Genomic DNA, 16,656 nt, shown 5'->3' with positions numbered 1-16,656 from the left:
TGGGGTCGCCAAGAGTTGGACACGACTGAGTGACTGAACTGAACTGAACAGAGGGATCAGAGTGTCCAACTTATTGTTCCCATACAAATTGCTAAGCTATTTTAAATAGCTTTTTAAAATATTTTCAATAGGAACAGATGTGTCACTTAGAAAGAGAATTTTACTATTAATCAGTTTGCCTTTATAATCTATTTTCTACAGTAGATTTGCATGCAAACATCATACCAGGAAATCCTAGAAGATACTAAAGCTAATTAATTGCCAAGTCTTTGGGCAGGTGATATCTGTCTAAGCTTAGAAGTGACAGTGATCACAAAAGAAAAGGACAGATTGGACTCTTTAAAAATGGAAAAATTTTGTCTGTCATAAATTATGCCATAAACCCATAATCAAACATATCCTAAAGCAAAATGAAAACAAAAGAACTAAATAGACATTTCTCCAAAGAAGACATACAGATGGCTGACAAACACATGAAAAGATGCTTAACATCACTCATTATCAGAGAAATGCAAATCAAAACCACTATGAGGTACCATTTCACACCAGTCAGAATGGCTGCGATCCAAAAGTCTACAAATAATAAATGCTGGAGAGGGTGTGGAGAAAAGGGAACCCTCTTACACTGTTGGTGGGAATGCAAACTAGTACAGCCACTATGGAGAACAGTGTGGAGATTCCTTAAAAACCTGGAAATAGAACTGCCTTATGATCCAGCAATCCCACTGCTGGGCATACACACTGAAGAAACCAGAAGGGAAAGAGACACATGTACCCCAATGTTCATCGCAGCACTGTTTATAGTAGCCAGGACACGGAAGCAACCTAGATGTCCATCAGCAGATGAATGGATAAGACAGCTGTGGTACATATACACAATGGAGTATTACTCAGCCATTAAAAAGAATGCATTTGAATGAGTTCTAATGAGGTGGATGAAACTGGAGCCTATTATACAGAGTGAAGTAAGCCAGAAGGAAAAATACCAATACAGTATACTAACGCATATATATGGAATTTAGAAAGATGGTAACAATAACCCTGTGTATGAGACAGCAAAAGAGACACTGATGTATAAAACAGTCTTATGAACTCTGTGGGAGAGGGAGAGGGTGGGAAGATTTGGGAGAATGGCATTGAAACATGTAAAATATCATGTATGAAAAGAGATGCCAGTCCAGGTTTGATGCACAATACTGGATGCTTGGGGCTAGTGCACTGGGACGACCCAGAGGGATGGTATGGGGAGGGAGGAAGGAGGAGGGTTCAGGATGGGGAACACATGTATACCTGTGGTGGATTCATTTTGATATTTGGCAAAACTAATACAATTATGTAAAGTTTAAAAATAAAATAAAATTAAAAAAAAAGAATGATAAAAATCATACAATGAATAGTTAATTTACTCAAAATATAAAAATAGAGAAGAAAAAATTTAAGTATGAACAATCATGTTTGAACATTCATTAACGATACATAAAACTATTAAAGAAACATTATTTGCTAGTACCATACTAGTCAAAAAAGACATACAAATTAAAGCATAAATGTGGGAGCATTTTCACCAATTAAATTAGCCAGGCATATCAATAAAAAAATAACCAATGCTAATCATTAGTGATAGCTATATTTTCATACCAAGGGAACATTTCATGCAAAGATGGGCTCGATAAAGGACAGAAATGGTATGGACCTAACAGAAGCAGAAGCTATTAAGAAGAGATGGCAGGAATACAAAGAAGAACTGTACAAAAAAGATCTTCATGACCCAGATAATCACGATGGTGTAATCACTGACCTAGAGCCAGACATCCTGGAATGTGAAGTCAAGTGGGCCTTAGAAAGCATCCCTACGAACAAAGCTAGTGGAGGTGAGGGAATTCCAGTTGAGCTCTTTCAAATCCTGAAAGAGGATGCTGTGAAAGTGCTGCACTCAATATGGCAGCACATTTGGAAAACTCAGCAGTGGCCACAGGACTGGAAAAGGTCAGTTTTCATTCCAATCCCAAAGAAAGGCAATGCCAAAGAATGCTCAAACTACCACACAGTTGCACTCATCTCACACACTAGTGAAGTAATGCTCAAAATTCTCCAAGCCAGGCTTCAGCAATACGTGAACCGTGAACTTCCTGATGTTCAAGCGGGTTTTAGAAAAGGCAGAGGAACCAGAGATCAAATTGCCAACATCCGTGGATCATGGAAAAGGCAAGAGAGTTCCAGAAAAACATCTATTTCTGCCTTATTGACTATGCCAAAGCCTTTGACTGTGTTGGATCACAATAAACTGTGGAAAATTCTGAAAGAGATGGGAATACAAGACCACCTGATTTGCCTCTTGAGAAATTTGTATGCAGGTCAGGAAGCAACAGTTAGAACTGGACATGGAACAACAGACTGTTTCCAAATAGGAAAAGGAGTACGTCAAGGCTGTATATTGTCACCCTGCTTATTTAACTTCTATGCAGAATACATCATGAGAAACACTGGACTGGGAGAAACACTGGACTGGAAAAACACAAGCTGGAATCAAGATTTCTGGGAGAAATATCAATAACCTCAGATATGCAGATGACACCACCTTTATGGCAGAAAGTGAAGAGGAACTAAAAAGCCTCTTGATGAAAGTGAAAGTGGAGAATGAAAAAGTTGGCTTAAAGCTCAACATTCAGAAAACGAAGATCATGGCATCCGATCTCATCACTTCATGGGAAATAGATGGGGAAACAGTGTCAGACTTTATTTTTCTGGGCTCCAAAACCACTGCAGATGGCAACTGCAGCCATGAAATTAAAAGACACTTACTCCTTGGAAGGAAAGTTATGACCAACCTAGATAGCATATTCAAAAGCAGAGACATTACTTTCCCAACAAAGATCCGTCTTGTCAAGGCTATGGTTTTTCCTGTGGTCATGTATGGATGTGAGAGTTGGACTGTGAAGAAGGCTGAGTGCCAAAGAATTGATGCTTTTGAACTGTGGTGTTGGAGAAGACTCTTGAGAGTCCCTTGGACTGCAAGGAGATCCAACCAGTCCATTCTGAAGGAGATCAGCCCTGGGATTTCTTTGGAAGGACTGATGCTAAAGCTGAAACTCCAGTACTTTGGCCACCTCATGCGAAGAGTTGACTCACTGGAAAAGACTCTAATGCTGGGAGGGAGCAGGAGGAGAAGGGGACGACAAAGAATGAGATGGCTGGATGGCATCACTGACTCGATGGACGTGAGTCTGAGTGAACTCCGGGAGTTGGTGATGGACAGGGAGGCCTGGCGTGCTGTGATTCATGGGTTTGCAAAGAGTCGGACACGACTGAGCGACTGAACTGAACTGAACTGAACTGAGTTGGTATAGCACTGCTTAGAAATCAACATTATAATATTAACAGCAATAAAAAAGACATACTTGACATAGCCATATCATTTCTGGAAATCTTTTCTAGGAAAGTAATTACAAATAAGGAAAGTTAGGTCCACAAAATGCTCATTTTGCATCCTTGACCTACTGTAAAGTGTACATGTGTGCATGCACTTATGTGTATGTGTATGTATATGTGTGCCTGTGTGCACAAAAAAGACAGTGTATAATAGAAAAAGAAGAGGGATAAATGAAAGGTATTCAAAAGACAAATTTGCTCTTTACCTAATGGGCTAAATTAGGTAAAATATGTATTCTATGAAAAAATCTATATGATTTGTTATATTTAAGTGGAAATAAGGAACGATAATTTAAGTGTTTTGCCAGAATACAAAATAATATATTAACATTGGAAATCCCAAATGTCAGATTCCTTATTTGGATAATTATGTAAATTATGATAAAGCACAGAATAGAAATGTAACTTTTAAGTATTATAAGTAACATATTTGTGAATGAAATATGAAAAAATTGATAAGATAAAAGGCTTATATGGATAGTATAGTGAGTATATATTTTGTAGAATCAGAACCAATGGAATCAAGGGGATTAATAAGTTTTATATTTTTTATTTATTTTAAAAATTAATTAATTAAACATATATATATTTTTTCTGTGCTGGGTCTTCACTGCTGCATGTGGGCTTTCTCAGACGGTCGGCTGTCAGTCTGTGGCGCACGGGCTGCCACTGCAGTGGCCTCTCTTATTGCAGAGCATGGTCTTCCACAGTTGTGGCATGCGGGCTCCGTGGTGGTGGCGTGGGCCTAGCTGCCCTGCAGCATGTGGGATCTTTTTGGACCAGGGATGTAACAGGTGTCCCCTGCATTGCAAGGCGGATTCTTAATCATTGGACCACCAGTTGAGAAACACTAATCAGATTTTCAAGTGGTATAAGAAGGCAGAGGCTGTCAGTATTCTTTTTAAGTGTTTGTATATTAAGGACTAAAAAATGTGACCAAATCCAGATTTGGTAAAACAGATTAGAATGAAAGATATATAAAGCTCCATTGGTTGGAGTGTGGTGAAACTAGGACTCTTCTGCTGGTAACAGTAACTTTGGGGGCAATCTGCCAAAACTGTATTAAAATCTACATACTCTTCAATGTAACAAGTTCAGTTTTAGAAGTTCATTCTAGTGTTATATGCCAACCAATGTGTAGAATTTATATATAAGGATACTGTTTTTTGGTGCATTGTAAATAGTTTAATTTCAAAATCTGGTGCATCTATTACCTTAAATATTTTACATTATTTTAAAAATTCATAGAACCGTAGAGAATAGTGTATCCATGTGTATGTTGGTGGGTTTTATTTTTTCATTTTATAGCTTTATTGAAAACAGTTCATGCACCATGCACGTGTGCTCAGTCCATAAATCCACTTATTTAAAGTTCACAGCTCTGAACGTTCTGGTATATTTACACAGTTGTTCATCCATCACCATGGTCTAATTTTAGAACATTTCCAGCACTCACCTAAAACATCCTGTACGCATTAACTGTCTTTCCCCAGGCCCCCAACATCCCTCCCCCAGGCCAGAGCCCAAGCAATCACCAAATTCTATCTCTGTGGATTCACCTATTCTGATTATTTCATATAATTGAAATCATAGACTACATGGCCCTTTATCACTGGCTCCTTTCATTGAGCATAATATTTGTAAGATTTATTCATGCTCTAGCATGTATCATGACTTCATTCTTTTTTATTGATACATAGTATTCATTATATGCGCTTCCCTGGTGGCTCAGACAGTAAAGAATCCACCTGCAATGCAGGATACATGGGTTGGATCCCTGGGTTGGGAAGATCCGAGGGCGTGGTAACCCACTCCAGTATTCTTGCCTGGAGAATCCCTATGGACAGAGGAGCCTGGATGGCTACAGTCAATGGGATCACAAAGAGCTGAATACGACTAAGTGAGTAAGCACAGCACAGCACATTCATTATACAGATATACTGTATTCTGTTTATTAGTTTTGCTGAATTTTAGCATGTGGTGATAGTCATTCAGTCATGTCCGACTCTTTGCACCCCGATGGACTGTAGCCTGCCAGGCTCCTTTGTTCATGGTATTCTCCAGGCAAGAATACTGGAGTGGGTTGCCATTTCCTTCTCCGTTTAGCATGTAACAGCATACATAATAGGTTGTTTTCTGCTAATTTAAATAAGATCATTTTTATCTATCCTACTTACATGTGAAAAGAGCATATTTTAGAAAAATGCTTTAAAATAAACAGTTCCCAGAATTTTCTAAAGCTGTGAGCTTTTATGAAATCAATGAGAATAATTCATGATGACTGGGAAGAAGAAAAACTAAGGGATATGTTGGTAAGAAAAAGAAACAAAGAAATTATTTGCTCTTATATTCTGTGAAATTTTCCTTTAAATTAATTCTGGGGTTTATTGTGTTAGAAGTTTACATTTTAATGAAACTAGGGAGCTTTCCTGTCTCCATTATTTCTTTAAGATAACAAAGGAAAAATTGAACATAAATGACATTTTCCTAATAATCCCTAAATGTCTTGGGACACATTTTAATTTCCTTCACTGTGGCTAACGAGTTAATTTCTAGTCTCCTCCCCAGCTTACTTTTTAGAAGAGAGTTTTATGAACAGTGTAAAAGTCAAATTATAGTGGAGCTTATGTGCAAAATGTAAGGAACATTCATTTCAAAAGGAGTCATGTACTTGAATATATTCCTCTTTCAAGTCTCATTTAATTTTGGTAATCTAGTGAATAAATCTAGAGTATACCATATTATCGACAACTAATTTTTAGTTGGAAACAATATACTGCATTGTACTTATATTTAGGTAGTAGTATCTGAAGTTCTGTACCCAGTGGGGAGAGTTTTTCCCACATCACCAAGCAATCCTCTGACACCAGTCCCACAGGACTCCCCCCATCCCTCTTCAGATGCCAATCACAAGCCCAGGTTGTCACATGTGCTTCTGACTAGCTGGCTATAGACTGGAGATTTGATTTACTAAAGCAGCTCACAGAACTCAGAGAAACATTTTACTTTCAAAATGACTGATTTCCTATTTAAAAAAAAAAATATGACTCAGGAACAGCTGGATGGAAGAGAGAGATGCACAGGGCAGGTGTGGGGGAAAGGTGTGGAGTGTCTTGGTCCCTCTTCTAGCATACTACCCTTCCCAAATCAGCATGTGCTCACCTACCTCACACTTTTTGGGTTTTAAGAAGACTTTATTACAAAGGGAAATTGATTAAGTTATTGTCCATTAGCAATCAATTCAATCTGTAGCTCCTCTCCCACCCCTGAAGTCAGGGGATGGGGCTGCAAGTTTCCATTCTCTGATCATATGGTTGGTGTTCTTGGTAACCAGCCCCCATCCATAGGTGAGGTCCAAACCACCCCACTAACAAAGCAGGACACTTTTGTCAATTTCACCTCTTAGTAAAAATTCCAATGGTTTTAGGTGTTCTGTTTCAGAATCAAAAAGACAGTATATTTCTTAGTATAAATGACATTACTACAGTACTTCATTTTAAAGTACTTCATTTAAAAGTCTCTCATAATAGTTCTACTACGTCTACTTTTCAATGAGAATATATCAGAGCAATACCAAGACATGTAAAAATCATTCTATAAATTAATTCATAATTAGAGTATTAATCTATCATAGGTTAATAAATAAGATAAAAGAGAAACAAATAATTATGAAAGATAAAGGAAACAATGCGGATGAATAATTTGTAGTCAAAAGTGTCCAGAACCACAAAACACTTACTTTTAAAAAATTTTGAAACATCATCATCAACAACAAAACTATCAGGTCATGGACCATGTTTATAGACTTGCTCAGTATTTGCCAGTTCTCAAATGCTGTGTCTAATGTGGTAGAATTTATATTATTCTTCCTTTATGACACACACTACTTCATATGCATTGGAAAATCTCTTCATATGGCTTCCTCTTCCTATTATATATGTCTATGACCAACCTAGACAGAATATTAAAAAGCAGAGACATTACTTTGTCAACAAAGGTCCATCTAGTCAAGGCTATGGTTTTTCCAGTAGTCAGGTATAGATGTGAGAGTTGGACTATAAAGAAAGCTGAGTGCTGAAGAATTGATGGTTTTGAACTGTGGTGCTGAGAAGACTCTTGAGAGTCCCTTGGACTGCAAGGAGATCCAACCAGTCCATCCCAAAGGAGATCAGTCCTGGGTGTTCATTGGTAGGACTGATTTTGAAGCTGAAACTCCAATGCTTTGGCCACCTGATGCGAAGAGCTGACTCATTTGAAAAGACCCTGATGCTGGGAAAGATTGAGGGCAGGAGGAGAAGGGGACAACAGAGGATGAGATGGTTGGATGGCATCACTGACTCAATGGACATGGGTTTGGGTGAACTCCGGGAGTTGGTGATGGATAGGGAGGCCTGGCGTGCTGTGGCTCATGTGGTTGCAAAGAGTTGGACACGACTGAGTGACTGAACTGATGGGTGAAGATTCATCTTTAGAGCCCTAGCCATCAACGTGCCACCCATATTTTAGGCAGTCAATAAGGGATTACAGAATAGAATGTTGTGTGGGAAGAACTCTGAATAAGTCCTCAAGAGATTCAAGTTTCAGTGTGAAATTTTGAATTTGTGTCTGTGTTTCTTCACATCATTTATTTCATTCCATATCTGAAAAATAGAAAAGTGCACTGAAGAATTTAAAGATACCTTCAGGTTCTAAATTTGAAGCCCTTTTTCTACACTGTTTACATTCTTTTGGAAGCCTTTCTGGACAGACTGTTTCTCTTGCTAGCTTTACTATTGCTTTGAGTACACATATCTTTAAACAAAGAGATGGATTCTGTGTATATATTTTTTATCATTTGTAATTGTCTGTGTTTAGTCTCTCGTGTGGGGACCTGGTACCAAAATTATAAGCTTTCATTCTCAGCCTAGTATTTATGCAACCTGTAAGTATGAGTAAATGTCAGTTGCCTTGAAAATCTAGTTTGTTAGTTACCTCTTTATTTTTTTCCACTAAGGGAAGGTTTCTCTAACTTGTTCCCAGGAGAATTTAGTATTTCAGATGGCAACTTTCTGAGAGCAGCTCCTCTTCTTTATCACAGACTTCACTTTGGAAAACCAACATTTTCAGAGCCTGTTCTAATACTCAAATTGATAGGGAGAAGCCTGATGCTCCCTGATCTAGTGTTTCTATCTGGCATTGTGATGATCTGTGTAGTGGACCTGTATAACCAGAGTATGCTAAGAGCTGGAAACTGCCAGTGGGGTTTTTTTTCCACTGATGAAAAAATAAACAATGTTCTCCTTGGTGAAAGCAAAAATTTTTTGCACACACAGTATTCTCTAACTAATTTTCATTCCACTTTCAGTTATAAAGTGTGTCAAACCATTAGCTTACATCTTAAAAATATAATCACTTAGAATTATACAAAGGATTATATATATATATATATAATATATACACACACATACATACACATATATATGTGTATACACACAACACACAAACACACACATGTGTATTTTTTTTATCTTCTCCAGGACTTTTGAATGTATTGGGGAGAAAAAATTTCCTCTACTCTTCTAGATCCTTCCGGATGATTATTAAATTGACATGAAACAGATTAATGGGAGAAAATAGAATTTTAATTTCATAAGTACTAGAGTTTACAGAAATATGAGACTCAAAGGAGTGACCAAAGCACACAGATTTTAGACCTTTTAGATAAAGGAATAATAAATTTGAGAAGAACTGAGAAGACAGACAAACTTAAGCTTGGGTATTAATTAGTGAAGAACTAAGCAGAGTTTGTTTATGTAGCCTTCTTGGCCCTGAATTCCTGATCTCCAGCAATAAGGCTGCTTGTTTACCTCCTGGTGGGAGGAGGATATCTTTCACTGGAAGATGTATTTCATACTTCCAGGGGGAACAGACAAGATGGTCAGAATATCCTTCTTGCTTTTGCTTAAGTAATTTTATTCAAAATAATGAATCTGCCAAGAGGCACGTTTTGAGCTGGGCTTTTCATTTTCTTTTTTAAAATTTATTTTTAATTGGAGGATGATTGCTTTACAATGTTGTGTTGGTTTCTGTCATACATCAACATGAATCAGCCATAGGTATATATATGCCCTTTCCCTCTTGAACCTCCCTCCTACCCCATCTGATCCCTCTAGGTTGTCACAGAGTGCTGGGTTGAGCTCCTTGTGTCATACAGTAAATTCCTACTGGGGAGTATACATTAAATATGTAACATTGTACAGAAGGAAGTGACCAAACCATCCCAAAGAAAAAGAAAGGCAAGAAGGCAAAGTAGTTGTCTGAGGAGGCTTTACAAATAGCCAAGGAAAGAACAGAAGCAAAAGTCAAGGTAGAAAGGGAAAGACATACTCAACTGAGTGTTGAGTTTCAGAGAATAGCAAGGAGAGATAAGAAGGTCTTCCTAAGTGAACAATGAGAAGAAATAGAGGAAAACAATAGAATGGGAAAGACTACAGATTTTTTTTTCAAGAAAATTAGAGATACCAAGGAAACAGTTCATGTAGAATTGGCATGATAAAGGACAGAAATGGTAAGGACCTAGCAGAAGTAAAAGATATTAAGAAAAAGTGGCAAGAATATACAGAAGAACTATACAAAAAAGGTCTTAATGACCCAGACAACCATGATGGTGTGATCAGTCACCTAGAGCCAGACATCCTGGAGTGTGAAGTCAAGTAGGTCTTAGGAAGTATTACTGTGAACAGTGGAGGTGACAGAGTTCCAGCTGAGCTATTTGAAACCCTAAAAGCTGATGCGATTAAAGTGTTTCATTCAATATGTCAGCAAATTTGAAAAACTCAGCAATGGCCACTGGACTGGAAAGAGTCCAGTATTCATTCCAATCCCAAAGAAGGGCAATGCCAAAAAATGTTCAACTACTGTACTATTGCACTCACTTCACATACTAGCAAGGTAATGCTCAAAATCCTTCAAGCCAGACTTTAGCAGCAAGTGAACCGAGAACTTCCAGATGTACGAACTGGGTTTAGAAAAGGCAGAGGAACCAGAGATCAAATTGCCAACATTAGTTGGCTCATAGAGAAAGCAAAGGAATTCCAGAAAAACATCTACTTCCACTTCGTTGACTATGTAAAGCTTTTGACTGTATGGATCACAACAAACTGGAAAATTCTGAAAGAGATGGGAATATCAGACCACCTTGCCTGCCCCCTGAGAAACCTATATGCAGGTCAAGAAGCAACAGTTAGAATCAGACATGGAACAACTGACTGGTTCCAAATTAGGAAAGGAGTATGACAAGGCTGTATATTGCCACTCTGCTTATTTAACTTATATGCAGAGTACATCATGTGAAATGTCAGGCTGGATGAATCACAAACTGGTATCAATGTTGTTGGGAGACATATCAACAACCTCAGATATGCAGATGATACTACTCTAATGGCAGAAAGTGAAGAGGAACTAAAGAGCCTTTTGATGAAGGTGAAGAGGAGAGTGAAAAAGCTGACTTAAAACTCAACATTCAGAAAACTAAGATCATGGTATCTGGTCCCTTCACTTTATGGAAAATAGAAGGGGAAAAAGTGGAAGCAGTGGCAGATTTCTTAATCTCCAAAATCACTTTGGATGATGAATGTAGCCATGAAATTAAGATGCTTGCTCCTTGGAAGGAAAGCTATGACAAGTCTAGATAGTATATTAAAAAGCAGAGACATCACTTTGCCTTCAAAGGTCTGTATAATCAAAGCTATGACTTTTCCAGTAGTCATGTATGAATGTGAGAGTTGGACCACAGAGAAGGCTGAGTGCCAAAGAATTGACACTTTTGAATTGTGCCAGAGAAGACTCTTGGGAGTCTTTTGGACTGCAAGGAGATCAAACCAGTCAATCCTAAAGGAAATAAACCCTGAATATTCATTGGGAGGACTGATGCTGAAGCTGAAGTTCCAATACTTTGGCCACCTGATGCAAAGAGCTGACTCATTAGAAAAGATCCTGATGCTGGGAAAGATTGAAGGCAAAAAGAGAAGGGGACAGCAGAGGATGAGATGGTTAGAGAGCATCACTGACTCAATATTGGGATAAGAATTTGAGCAAACTCTGGGAAATGGTGGAGGACAGGGAAACCTGGTGTGTTGCAGTTCATGGGGTTGCAAAGAGTTTGGACATGATTTAGCGAGCAAAAAACAACAATAAATGTTGTATATGTTTCAATGCTGATTTTTCAGTTCATCCCACCCTTTGTCCACAGGAGATCCCTGCCTTTGTCCACAAGTTTGTTCTCTATTGCTGCCCTGCAAATAAGTTTGAGCTAGCCTCTTCTGAACCTCATCAGTTTCCTCTTCTGAAACTTCCCTGAAAGTTTCATACTTACAAGTTGAGCTGGTAGCTGTGAAGCAAGAATTAGGCTAGTAGCTGAGTTATTGATTGTTCCATGCTTCTTTTTTTCCATAGATTGTTCCATGGTTCCATGCTTTAAACCAAAAATTCAGTCCTGAGAATAGATTAGTTCAGTTAAACAGTTGTGATTCATAACACGGGGCACATTTTAAGACAGTATTATATAACACCAATAACCCAATCTCACTGCCATGTTTGAGGACCTCAAGAGCCAAAATTGCAGCAAAAATAATCTTAAGGGACAAGAGATTCAACTTTAAATTTGTACTTGATATAAATTTACCAACTGCTTAGATGGAAGTTGAGGCAACTGAGTGAAAAGAGCAGACCAGTCCAAATAAAATTTTTTTTTTTTTTTTAGCAAATGAAAAAAAAAATTAAGGTACAGTTTTATGTAAAAATACTATTGACATTAAAGCTTATTTTCAAAAGCCTTATAATAAATTTATTCAATTGTATTCACCTTGAACATACGTAAAATTACTTTCCCAAGATTTCTTTTTCACAAACCTATAAATTTTCATGTCCACTTTGGTTTGTCCTTGATTTTTTCAGCCTCTTCAGAAATAATAAGCTTTACTTTAAGAAAAATTACTTTCTGTTTCCTCAGAAAAATGTATCTCCATTCTTCATACCCTTTCTTAACAAAAAACATATGGTCTACTTTTTTTTTCCAAACACACATTTGTTTCCTTCATTAGTTCTAGTAATTATAATCAGATAACTCATTAGGATTTTTTAATCTTAAATACATGAACTTCCAGTGATATCTAAGAAGTAAGCAAATGTGAACTGTCAATTTTTTCTATACCAGCAGTCTTTATATTGGCAGATTTATGTGTTTATGTGCTTCCTGTAAGTACAGTTTTTCAGTGTGGCATAAGTTATGTTTCCTAAGAAACCCAAGCATCTTTAGTCTCTCTAATAAGAGGTCAAAAGTTGTTAAACTTAGATGTGTTTAGCATTTAAGATTTCATTATCTTATCTTACTTAAAATAATCTGGACTTTCAATGAATCTCCATCATTTAATTAACTTAGGAAACGTCTAAGGTTGGAAGTGACCAAAGAGATTTGGGAAACTATGTAAGGAGATAGATCATAAAACAGTCATTGCTAAAAATCTACCTTAAAACTCTCATCTTGCTTATATCTATTTAATTCATCTGTTTTTAACAATTATGCTCATGAACACTTGATAAGATATTAAAGCAGTTAGCCATCCTTTTATATTATTTTTCTTGCTGACAAATTTTGTAACAGAATTAGCATGAGCTTATTTGACTTTTAGTGAACCTATGGTAGGATAAAAGTATTATTCTTCATGTTGATTACTCTAAAGCCATACCTGTATTACTTAAATCAACAAACTACTTTCTATTTACTGAAAATTATTCTACAAAACATGAACTTCGAAAACATTTAAGTTGATTTCTATTATATCTCTGAAATTTAGAAATACTTAATTCATAAGCATTTATTTTTAAGCCAAATAGAGCCCTTTCTCAAATTAATATTGGTAATACCGTCCAGAGGTAGAGAAGTACCATAACTCTAATGTGTATACATAGATGTACATACAAACACAAAGCTCTTATAGCTTTTGTTGTAAAATTTTAGCCATGAACCAAGTATAACAATATAAAACTCATGAGTCTGTAAATAACAGTTGAAATAAGTTGTTTATCTATTCATCTGATTGAAGCTTTCCTCTATTTGCGGAGGATGTTTTTAAGAATCATATTTGTCTTTGATATCAATCATATTGGTAATTACCAGTCATACTGGTAATATTAAGGAAGCTGTGAACTGGATTTTGAAAAAAGACCTTTCCAGCAGTTTGTATTTTAAAAGGCTAGATTTCCTCTTCTTCTTTTCTTTTTTCCCTTCAGACTTTACTGACTGAGCTAGCCAGACTCAGTTGCAGGCAACTGTGAGAAGGAGTGTTTATATTTAAAAACATGGTACAAGTTATAATTTTAAGGGACAGTGGAAGAATGAATTTTTCTGAGCTCCCTAAATCTGGTAAAAATCCCCTGAAGTGAAGGTAAAAGGGTTTTATAATTTAAAGAGTCTGCTGCTGTCCAGGGATGTAAATTCTTTGGGGGTCTAAGACTTATTCACAAAAGATACTGCATAGGAAAGTCTGAAGCTGGCAGGACCTGATTATAGAATCCAGGAAAACAGATCTTATGGTTGAGACTTAATGCTTGTTCTGAATGTTTCTGTTAAATTTATTTCCTGACTGGTAATATTTACATGAATGACCTGTATATCCTAGGTCTAGACTTTAGGCTGTTGTGTTCTCTGTAAATCCTGTAGTGAAGCGAAGTTAAAATAGCAGCTGGGTGTTTATTGTTTTTTTCTAGGGAAAATTTAGGAGTTTGGGGAGTTAAGGGAATTTGCTAATGAGATGTGTTCGGATTTCAACAAAAGGAATTTATATTGAATGGGGACTTTAATTTTGTTCCAAGTTTTATTTTCTGTTTTTGTTTTTGTTTTTTTTCCACGTTGTTAAGAGAGTTCCTAAGGCTAGCTTTTACATTTCTTTGTGTCCTCTTTCTAATTTGGCCATCCCATTTGTACCAATAAGACAATTTTTGAGAACAAGAGCTTTCCTTTTCAAAAAATATTTATTTATTTGACATCTTAGTGTCAGCATGCAGGGTCTTTAGTTGCGGCATGAGAACTCTTAGTTGTGGCATGTGGGATCTTGTCTCTGACTAGGAATGGAACCCAGGTCCCCTTGCATTGGGAACATGGAGTCTTAGCCACTGGACCACCAGGGAAATCCCAGGTGTGTGTGTGTGTGTGTGTGTGTGAGTCACTCAGTCGTGTCCAACGTTTGCGACCCCATTGACGACAGCTCGCCAGGCTCCTCTGGATGAGAGCTTTCTAAAAATGTTTTCTTTCTTTCTTAAATATAATCAATTCAAAGAATCTATCATCTGGCCATTGACAAGTCAGATCTTTTAATCTCAATAGTGACTCAAACTGATAAGACTTTTTATGGCTTAACTAAGGGCACAAGACAGAGAAGGCAATGGCACCCCACTCCAGTACTCTTGCCTGGAAAATCCCATGGATGGAGGAGCCTGGTAGGCTGTAGTCCATGGGTTCGCTAAGGGTCAGGCTTGACTGAGCGACTTCCCTTTCACTTTTCACTTTCATGCATTGGAGAAGGAAATGGCAACCCACTCCAGTATTCTTGCCTGGAGAATCCCAGGGACGGGGGAGCCTGGTGGGCTGCCGTCTATGGGGTCGCACAGTGTCAGACACGACTGAAGCGACTCAGCAGCAGCAGCAGCAGCAGCAAGGGTTCAAGAGGAGTCTGGGCTTCCCAGGTGGCTCAGTGGTAAAGAATCTGCTTACTTTGCAGGAGACATCGGTTCGATTTCTGGGTCAGGAAGATCCTCTGGAGAAGGAAATGGCACCCACTCCAATATTCTTGCCTGGGAAACCCCATGGACAGAGGAGCCTATTGGGTTACAGTCCATGGGCCTCACAAGGGTCGGACACATATTAGTGACTAAACCACCACCACCCAAGAGGGGTCCACTATAAAATGCAAGAGCTATACCCTTCACAAGATCCATTCATTTCACTCCCAAAGATAGCCTAAGAAATCACAGGCTTTGTCATACAGGTGGTAAGGATGCTGTAGAGAAAACAATGTCTTCAGCCCCACATAGGAAGTTGTAAAGCCTCCAGTTACAGGCCTGCTAATCTCTAACTGGGGCAGATGCTACTGGAGTGGGGATTTTTCTAGCCTCAGGAAACGAAGGTTGAGACTATAAAGGTCTCTTATGGACCTGATGTTCTCACAGGTCACAAAGCCAAACTCTTAAGACAAAAAACAAAGCAAAAGGAAAACTTCATCTTATAGTTTTCCTCCTTATGACAAATGACACAACAGACAACAAAACGCATGGAAAATGGTCAATAGAAAACAAAAATTCTCAATTTTTTACCAGAAGCCAAATTAGCTAGTTGGACAAATATTTTCTCCTGCTAATCTAAATTTAGCAAAAGGAAAGAAAAGAATTCTCACCATTCTCATTTCCATGGGGCCCTGCAGGCAGAGATTTAGGAGACCGAAAGGTGTGAATCCTTACCTTCAGCCTGGGCTCCTCAGAAGTCCCAGGTTTCTCGGCTGCAGTAGCCTCAGGGCAAACAGCATTCAGCTAGTGAAGTTTATCCTGCTGACTGTTTATCCAGCTGTTGGGGAAGAAAATTTTTTCTCTACACTTCCGAGTTCTTCTGGCTGGTCTAACAATTAAATTCACATGAGACAGATTACAGAGGAAAATCAAATTTTAATTTTGTACTCTCAGTTGTTTATAGAAATATGGGACTCAGAGAAATGATCAAATCAAGCAGCTTGCATACAGTTGACCCTTGAACAACACACATGTTTTAACTATATGGGTCCACTTACACACCAATTTGTTTCAATAAAAATTTGAAACAAATTTTTTGTTGGCCGTCTTTTTTCAAATTCGTGGGTTTTGCATACATAGATTCAACCAACCACAGACCAAAATTTCAAGCCATGGTTGGAAGAATTCATGGGTGAGAAATCTACAGATATGGAAGGCTGTCCCATTTTATACAAGAGACTTGAGCACTCATGGATTTTGGTACACACAGTGACTCCTGGAACCAATTCCAATGGGAATATCAAGAGACTACTGTAACCTTTTAAACAAAGTAGAAATTAAATTTTGAAGAACTGACAAGACGAAGAAATTCAGGCCTGAGTACTAGTTAGTAAAAAAGCTGAGCAGAGTTTGTTCATGTAGCCTTCTTGGCCCTGAACTTCTGATCTCTGGCAGTAACGATGTCTATTT

General features: G+C 37.8%; 1 long non-coding RNA gene across 2 annotated transcripts in view; it reads right to left on the bottom strand.

The window, feature by feature from the left end:
* Positions 1 to 16,059, bottom strand: part of LOC147355246 (uncharacterized) — a 45,031-nt gene extending 28,972 nt beyond the window's left edge. Inside the window, exons 1-3 of one of the 2 annotated variants that reach the window (XR_015144385.1) lie at positions 15,922 to 16,059; positions 11,783 to 11,902; positions 3,964 to 4,230 (exon numbers count right to left, since the gene is read on the bottom strand). This is a non-coding gene — a long non-coding RNA (uncharacterized LOC147355246). Of the gene's footprint in view, positions 1 to 3,963; positions 4,231 to 11,782; positions 11,903 to 15,921 lie in introns of those variants that run through there. The other variant, XR_015144384.1, reaches the window with a different exon arrangement.
* Between the last annotated feature and the right edge of the window lie 597 nt (positions 16,060 to 16,656).

Source organism: Bos grunniens, chromosome 17 (genome assembly GCF_055505025.1).
Source record: "Bos grunniens cultivar Pamir isolate PY7600 chromosome 17, Bosgru_T2T1.0, whole genome shotgun sequence".
Taxonomy (NCBI): domain Eukaryota; kingdom Metazoa; phylum Chordata; class Mammalia; order Artiodactyla; family Bovidae; genus Bos; species Bos grunniens.
The sequence above is the reverse complement of the archived record's forward strand: the minus strand, read 5'-3'. Positions and strand labels throughout refer to the sequence as shown.